This window comes from Nannochloropsis gaditana (assembly GCF_000240725.1).
Source record: "Nannochloropsis gaditana CCMP526 unplaced genomic scaffold scaffold148, whole genome shotgun sequence".
NCBI classification, from domain to species: Eukaryota; class Eustigmatophyceae; order Eustigmatales; family Monodopsidaceae; genus Microchloropsis; species Microchloropsis gaditana.
Genome location: NW_005803805.1, coordinates 42,702 through 51,792, shown reverse-complemented (window position 1 = coordinate 51,792; position 9,091 = coordinate 42,702).

Here is a 9,091-nt window from a genome sequence, read left to right as displayed (position 1 = left end):
CCGGTCTCCCCTTCGTCTTCCCCCACTTCCGGCCACCCTCGAAAACTCCTTCCCCCCCTCCCCCCCCTCCCCTCCCCTCCCTCCCTCCCCTCCCTCGCCCCTCTTCTCTCCGCCTGCCGCCCGTTACCTTCCGCAGCTGGGCCGGCACAGACACGGCCGCGGACTCCTCGTTTCGTATCATTTGCCCCGCGCCTACAGACCACTCAATCGCTGCCTCGATCGAGTCGAAACGTGCGGGGACCTTCTGCACCCGCTCGTGCATGTGCCCCAACGACTGCATGGCGGCCCCCTCCACCATGTCCACTACGCAAAGTCCTCGCACCCTGCCTATGCTCGCCAAGCCAGGGTCCCGCGCCAAATGAATGGCGCATGCCCCCCCCAAGCTGTGCCCCACAAAGACCATGTTGCGTGGTTTTCTACCTACTCCTGCATCGCCTGCCCTTCCTCTTCCTCCAAGGTCAAACCAGGCCTGTAAACATCCCAGGAGCTCCTTCACCAACCGCACCATCGACATGTCTCCGTCGTCCGGAATGACTCTTGTCTGTCCATGGAACGGCAAGTCCGGGGCCAGCATCAAGGTTTCCGACGCGACGCTGCCGAGTAATTTCCCTAACTCTAGGCACGGCAACGTCCAGCTCATGGATGTATGACCTGCCCCATGGAGAAATACCAACACCGTTTCTTCTCCAGTCGCGTCCGCGTCCGAATCATCGTCGAGGTCCCCGTCCGTGTGTTCACCGGATGGACGACGGCCCTCAGCCGTCTCCTGCTTCTTGTGCGTCCCGGAAGCAGTGGAGGAGAGGAGGTTGCCACCGGCATAGCTGACACAAAAGCTGCTCCCGGTCGATGGAACCAACACTTGAGCTTGTTGCCATCCCGACGGGACAGGGACCTGTGCGATGGGCATCTGTACAGACCCTGGGGTGGGTACAGAAGCGTCAAAAGGTGGGCCGACATGAGTGCATGTTATAGGATTCCTCTTTTCTGCGGCCGTTAACGCACCAAAAGTGGATGCTAGAACAAACACAAATTCTGAATCCCGATGACAGTATGCCGAGGGTACCACCGTCATTGTCTGCAGTCACATGTCGGGCACTGCGAGCCATGTCAATAAATAGCAGGCAGCGAGGATGGCTTTGGCAGTGTTAGCTTTCTGCGTGTAGTTGAGGTTGTAGTAACGCTGGGCAGGTAGCTTTACCTGTCTGTGGCTTGCCAACCAGTCGCACAGCAAGACAAACCCATGACACACTTGGTATTTCTTGATGGAATGCGATTTAGTCATGTCACATGAATGCCTTCATAAATCGGTGCGCAATGACACGTGTCCTCCTGGTTTGCTTATGTTTCCCTCCCAGGGCAACCTTTTCCTTTTTCCTCCTTTCGCGTCGGCTCCGATTACCTGGTGGATTGGATGAATTTGGAAGATCATCAAGCGCTCCTCCGACTGGCCGGCCATGGAAGCTCAGCAATGAAGCCACGGCCTCCAATAGTGACGGACTACGACGTTCTGAAACGACATTTTCGATTTGCGTGGAGGAAGGGCGAGGACGACGATGTCAGTACATGGGGTGCGCGCATGGCAAAGCGGTACTTCGACAAGCTGCACAAGGAATTTGTGCTGGCCGACTTGAGTCGGTGGAAGGAAGGAAAAGTGGGCTTGCGGTGGCGCGTGGAGAGAGAGGTGGGTCTGAGCGGTAGGGGACAAGGGAGATGGGAGGCTCGACTCAGGCCCGGGAGGGGCCTCGGAGAGGTGTTGAGGAGTGGCCCATACACTCCTTATTTTTAGCGCCAGGCAAGGGAGTGACATAAAGACACTTCAGTCTTCAAAGAGCCGTCCCGAACCGTCTTCGTCCCTCCTCATCATCCCGGCGGGCGTCTTCCATCCCCCTCAACCTCCCTTTAACGTCTACCCCTCCATTTCCATCGTCCAGGTGGTGGATGGGACTGGGCAGTACGCCTGCGGCTCGTTAGGTCTTGGTTGCCGGGCGCGGGAAAGTTTGGCGAGCTACGAACTCAATTTTAGGTACCGGGAGAAAGGGGATGTGCGGAACGAGCTGGTGAAGGTGAGGCTGTGTCCTGACTGCAAAAACCTCTTGGATCAAGCGAGAGGGGGGAAAGGAGGGCTGGGGGCTGGGAGGAAGGAGAGAGACAGAGGGAAAAAGAAGAGGCGTGGAGATGTTCGGGGGAGGAGTGAGAGTCAGGAGGGGAGGGAGAGTAAGAAAGAGAGGAGGGAGGGAGGCAGAGACAAGGAGAGGGCACCCACGAAGGAGGCGGAAGAGGGAGTCAGAACTCAAGATGTTCCCCAAGGCCTGAAGGGGGGGGCGTCGATCCGGGAAAGCGTGGGAGCCGAGATGCTCGCGGCTGCTCCGTCCTCCCTCGAGGTGAAGGGGAAGGCAAGCAGGGAGAAGGCGATGGCGGAGATGGATGCGTTGATAGAAGACATATTGAGAGACGGCAAAGACACGTAATGGGCGGAGACGAAATGTACATTGTAAAAAAATGAAACGAGATGCAATTGTGATGTTCGAGCACTCCCATTGAGGATCAAGCGGGCGTCGAATATTTGAATGTTTAACTTACACACTTACATTGACGTTCGTACAGCAGTTTTTTTTGCTTCCACGCCCCTTTCCTTGCGGTTCTCTTGACTGATGCGAGCCATATGAAGGGTGTGAAGCGCGCGCATTGTCCTAGGCGGCATGTCTGAGTCCTCCCTCATCCATTTCATCCGCCCTCAGGCCCGCCCCCGTCGCAGTCGCCCTCTTCCGATCTCATCTCTTACAAGTGCATTGCACACAAAAACCATCCACACGCATCGGTCTTCACCACCCCTTGGCAAACGTGCGTCTCGCGAGGTGCTCTTTCCATCTCTCCCCCCATCCCGTCGCCACCGCATCGCCCTTCCCTTCACATCACCGCGCACCCATCTCCCTCCGGGCTTCGCCTTCCCCCCCCCACCGTCACGCCCATCACAACCTCCTCTTCCCCGTCCTTTCTCCTCGTCCGCTCCCTGCTCGCTGCCTGCTTCTCCTCTTCCTGCTGCGAGGCCACCGCTCCCTCCGCCACCACCCTGGCCAAAGCCGTTTTTCCCTCCCTCTCCCCACTGTGCTCGCGCATGAAGGAGGGCAATCCACCCTCTGGGGGATTCTCATTCCCTGCCAGGGTCGTGGCCGCAGCCACAGCCGCCACGGCGGACAAGGACGGCGTGTGCGGGGAATAAGCACGACGGAGGGTCCCGGTGCTGTGGCTGTGGCTGCTGGCGTCGCCATTGACAGTCCTGGGGTCGGTCATGTGCTGTTCAAAAACACACCCCAGGGCGCGCGCCACGGGCTCGGGGAGCGCCTTCTCCACGCGCGACCAAAAGACTTGGTTCCTTGAGGGTTTGGAGGGGGAAGGAGAAGGCGGGACATTCGTCAGGATCGTGGGGCTTGCCTGCGCTTCGTCAGCTCCAACGAGGGCATGACAGGGAATACAAAATGGGGGAGTTACAGGCATAGCAAGGGGGTAGAATGAATTACCTGTGCATAGCCTGCTCGATCGCCAGGCTGGAGTGCTCGACGACGCGCCTCAGCTCCTTTACGCACGCCTCCAAGCGCAATGTTTCCGTGGGGGTGTCTTGACCGAACAACGACGTATGCTGCCGCAATTCGTGCTCGCGGAATTTGGCGCTTTTCCCTGCCCGCTCTTTTCGGGTTTCGTAAAATTCCAGCACTTGCTGCAACCGTGCCGCTGCCCCCACCACTTCCGTCCTCAAATTCTCCTGCAGCTTGGCCTGGACCTCGGCGATTTCCTGCTCGATTCCCACCACCTGGGCGGAGACCCGCGCCTTGCCCTGCTCAATCAAGGCCCGCGACAGGGCCACGAAGCTCTCTACCAAGCGTAGATTGGTCGCCACCCGCTGACGTTTCCTTTCCATGCTTTCGAGCTGATCGGCTTGCGCGGAACGGGCTTGGACCATGTCGTGGCCCGAGGAGGCGCGGACCAGGTCGAGAAGGCTCGTGACTAGGGCGAGGGAGGACGGGGGGGAGAGCGGGGGCGAGGCAGGGCCCGAGGGCGCACCGGCCTGCTGGCGGACAAGCTCCTCCACCTGCCGGTCCATCACGTGCAGCTCCTCTTTGCTACGCCGCACCTCCGTGTCCTGACTTTCCAGCTTAGCCCGCCATGTTTGTATCCAGGCGTCTTTCTCCGCGAGCATGGCCTCGTTTCGGTTCACGTACTCGTGGGCGTATGCCTTGAGTTGCCCCGTGGCGTCACTCAAGGCCAGCAGCTGGTCCACCGATTGATTTCCCCGCCTCATTTCAGCCTCAAAGGCCTCGTCCGGCCTGGGCGTCCCCCCCGTCGCGCCCCGGTCTTCCATCCCTTCGATGCCGACCCCACCCCCCTCGCTTCTCCGTTCCTCCTGTGCCTGCATCTCTCGACGCTGCTCCTCCGACGCCCGTCGCAAGGCACCAGGCTGGTACGGCAACCGGATCCGGAGGGATTCTTGCACCTTCCTTAACTCGTGGGCGATTTGCCGTGCGGAGTCTTCCAAGCGATCCGCCTGGGTCGTGCTCAGCGCCTCAATCAACTCCCGAAAACACGGTAGCGGGGCGGAAGAGGGGGCCGAGCGCCGGCCCCCTAAAACCCCGCGAAAACCACGCAACAAGTCTTGGACAGGAGAAGCTCGTCTCGCAGCCTCCTTCTGAGTGGGCTGGAAAAAGTGGGTTTGGTGCCCAAGCAAGTCAAGGGACTTCTCCTCCCCTTCCTCCTCCTTCTCCTCCATCGCAATCGAGATATCGACGCCGCCCGCAGGGCGCTCTCGGCTTTCTTTGGCCGCCTTTACCGCCCGGAGGAGCGTTTCCAGGAGAGCATCTTCACTCACGTCCTCCCCTGGCTCCTCCTCCACGTCTTCCTCCTCGCGGCGAGCGCCTGCGGTGTCCTTCTCAACGGCCGTCATCATCCCCAACATGCCCAGACCCATGTCCTTCGCCTCCACCACCACCTCCACCATCTCGCTCCTGACTTCCTTGCCCTTCTCTCCTTTCTTTCCCTCGTTTCCTCCCAGCACCTCACACTCTCTCGGTTCCTCCAATGTGCTCCAGACGTCGATCTGTTGCTTAGGGAAAAAAAGACAATTTTGCAATGAGTATCGCCATGGTCGGTCGAGGTTCCCTACGTCCACCCCTCTTACTCTTCCACCACCAACAAACGTGTCCCACACGCTCTTCTTGAATAGCCTTGAATAGCCACGGGACTACACTCACCAGGTCCATCCGCCCTGCCTTCCTGCGGGCACCTCTCACGTCGTCCGTCCAGGTAGGTTCTCGTTCTTCTTCGTGATCCTGTTCCTCTTGGTCGCTCTCAAATACTTTTTCAATCTCTGGAGGATAATGCAAGTGCGGGAGAGAAAGAGAAAGGAGTGACTTCTACTTGTGGGACACAGGGCGCGGTCGGCCCACGCATCACTCGAATTACACCCCTCGTATTTTTACCGTCATAATTTCGTTTCCGGCGCCAGCCCTCTGTGTCCAAAATGTCCTTCCTAGAGCCACCAAAGAGATTGGCAAACATCCTCCGGGCTGAAATTGTCCTGTGGAGGCAAAGGAGAGGATCGAGACAACGTCGTGAGTTCACGTTACAGTGCAAAGATGGGTGCCACCAGAGAAGTGGTCGTTCTCAATTCTAATACTAAAAAGTGCATCATCAGCACCATGGTAGCCCAGCATTGAAATAATACAAGTGAGTAACGCATTCGCAACGAAGAAGTTCCCACAGCATGGCAAGAGCCGGTGCCAAAGGGCCTATGATCCTGATAAAGCCAAAGGCACTACAACAAGAGGAACAAGCTGAAGGCGCCATGGGCGGGGCTTTCTCTCGGCGACGAGCCCCGATCCGATCCGTTCAATCTCCCCCCCACCGCGTCCTTCCCTCTTCGTCTCACTCAAGTATTTAGGCACATAGAGATTTATAGGGAAGTCACTTCCATCAGGGACAATATTAGGGGGGGATTTAAACAAGACAGCCATGTGAATAAAGCTTCTTCAGTCTCCGTTTCATGCGATGACGAACGGTACCGCGTTCTAGGATCATGCCGCCTCGACTTTCGATCCGATCCGTTCAATCTCATCCCCCAGAACCTCTTCACAGGCTTCCCTGGCTCTCGAGTAGCAAATGTCTGCAAAAAGCGAGTGCTAATTCCTTAGAAAATAAGGAATGCGTCACTTCGATTTGTTCGTTAAGGGTTTTCTTTGGTCTTCTTTTTCCTCTCGTGGAAAACAACGCGACCTCCCGAATGACAGGGGATAGGAAAGGATAAAGCAGCTACGTGCGCAGTCCTCTTCCCTTCGCGTCCTCCTCTACGCGCAACGCACCAGCCATCCTTCTCCCCTCCTCCAGGACAGATCGATTTGAGATGTTGACATAAGTCCCCTTATCCTCCTCTCCCCCTACACTCCCTGGCCCAATGCGGTTCCCTCTTCCATGCTTGTGAGGAGCAGCATTTATCCACGGTATTCTCTGTTCCCTCCCCCACCGCGTCCGAAACCACCCCCGCCAAAAGACGGCGCAAACGATCCATCCGGCCCCAGCCTCTTCTCCTTATCAAAGGGGCGTCGCTCCCCTTCTGGTCGGTCTCCTCTCTCCCCAAATCCGGCAGGGCGAGCAGGGCGGCCCTCCTTCTTGCTGTGCGTCTGAGGAACCACATCTTGGGGGAGGTTCAAGTATTGACGCAGGTACTCGATACCCTCGGCAGTAAGGTAATAGTAGGTGAATTGCCTGCAAACGATGCGAAAATGGTTGCGTGAGGTTAAAATGGTTCACCAAGGCGTTCATCGTTCAAACAAGATGTCATATCGACATAAAGTCATATTGAGGAGCACTACCGTATCAAGAAAATGGAATATCAGACTTGAAAGGATGCGGCCTGAGTGACACCGGACAATCGAAAACTCTTGCACAGAGCCAGGCAATCAACACGAGATCTTCCACACTTATCCCCGAGTCATTTTGCTGCCTTTCAAACGCACCAATTGAAGGTCTCTTTCACGTAACCCGAAGATTTGAGGCTTTTCATCAGGTTCACCACTTCCAGGTTTGGCAACGCCAGGTCTTTGTCTCCCTCGGGAGATTTGTAGCTCCAAACCGAGTAGTTGTCCTTCTTTGCTACCAACACACCCTCTGAGTGGAAATGAGATGAGAAAAAAAGAATGGCAGAGAGTGAGGATGTGTCACCTCTACGATAGAGAGTCCATTGAAGGCAAGTAGAAACAATCCATCTTATGATGTTTGGACAGGAAGCAACACAATGCAAGAGGGGATGTAGGACTCTCCTTTTTGCAGGACACGTACCCTTGAAGAGATTGTGGTAGACGGCCAGACGATTTTTCTTGGTAATAAACTTTTCAGAAAGGCAAAAAAAGAGGGGGGCACTAAGAGGCTCGACAAAGAAGCGAGGTCACGCCAAGATGTAATCCATGCCGGCAACAGGGAGCATTGACGTGATGTATTCCCCCTCACTAGAGCAAAACTTACCATAATTTTCACAAAGTGCCAGGAAGTACCCCCTTCGCAATACCTGGTCACGAGGGTGGCAATGGGGACAGGAAATGTAGGGCGTGAGAGGTGTGACATGGACAGGGCGGAAGCACATAGCAGAATAAGGCTATGCACGGCACCTTGCCGTGACGCCTCTTTTAATAAGGTCACTAGGCATCGAGTGACTGTTGTTGTTGGCGCGATGACAACATCAGGTGTGGAAGGGAGGCTTGCAAGGACGACGAAGGCAGAGCAGTGGTGGGAGGGGGAGGCAGAAGAGGAGCCAGCCATTCATCTTACTGCCTTTCCTTGCTTTCCCTGGCTGTCTCACACGCACTCCCCCAGTGGTATATTCATTTTTACAAGACAGGAAATCAGGCGTGGACACAAGGCCACGCCACAGTCGCACTTCCTAGTCTTTTCCCCTGCTTGTCCCTGCCACTGCTTTCGGCAACCGCTCATCGCCCTAGGCGCCACACAAAGCATGCTAGCGCCGTGGCCCATATTGGCGACGCTCCAGGACAGAAACCAAGAAAAGGGCAGATGGCGTGTCACGGTGGTTTACGCTGGATTGATCTGAACAATATATGGTAGTGCATACGGACTGATGCAAAGGATAAGGCATGAGATTGGAAGATGTTATGGCATTTGTGGGGGACTGAGTGGCACGAAAAGGACACCTCCCCCCTTCTCGAGGAGTAGCAAACGAAACGGGGTGACAAAGCTTAGCCGAGACAATTTATTCCGTGATGATGTATTTTGGGTTGTTGTTGGTTTGCTTTTTGCAGTTCTTTTGCTCCAAAACCAACATTTTCTCCCACAACTCATTCCCTTCTTCATGAGCATCTGCATCAAGCCAGAACCCGTCTTCGTAGTCCATCACATCCGCCAAGTCTACGGCGCCAAAATCCACTTCCCCCACAAACACCCAATTCTTACTTTTAACATCGCAATTCCCTGTTAATCTTGTGCTGCGCAATCGGCTACATGTAATTGTCCATTGTTTTCGAGACCAGTGCGGCGGCCCTCGTGTCAAAATTATGCACCGTGTCTTGATGTTCTTATATCTCTCGTAGCAAATCATGCTCTCCGCCCGAGAATCACGACATAAGCTGCTTACACTTCCGCGGCTGCAAGGGGGGAATTCTCCGCCTCCCCCACTGCCTCCTTGACCTCCCTCCCAACCTTTCCCCCACCAGCATCGGCCCCTTCCCGCGCTTTTTTCAGCACCGGTGATTTCTCCTCTCCCACCAAGTCCCCGTCCTCTCCCAGGGCATCCTCCTTCCTGCGCCGGCCGTCATGTCCCCCATTCTTGCCCGTGCGCCCATCCAATTGCCCCTTGGCCAAACCCTCTCGCCCTCGCTTCCTCCCGCTTCCTCCCTCTTTCCCCCGCTCCCTCTCCGCCTCGCACCCCGGGCAGGTGAAATTATCGAGGACAATGTCAGCGGGCAGGCCCATGCACCCGTAGTGGAACCACTGCTGACAGTCGTCGCAGCCAATGAACTGGTCTCCTTCCCTCTCGGGCTGCCGGCAGATGCAGTACAGCCGGTGGGGGTTCAGGCTCCCGCCGTCCACAGAG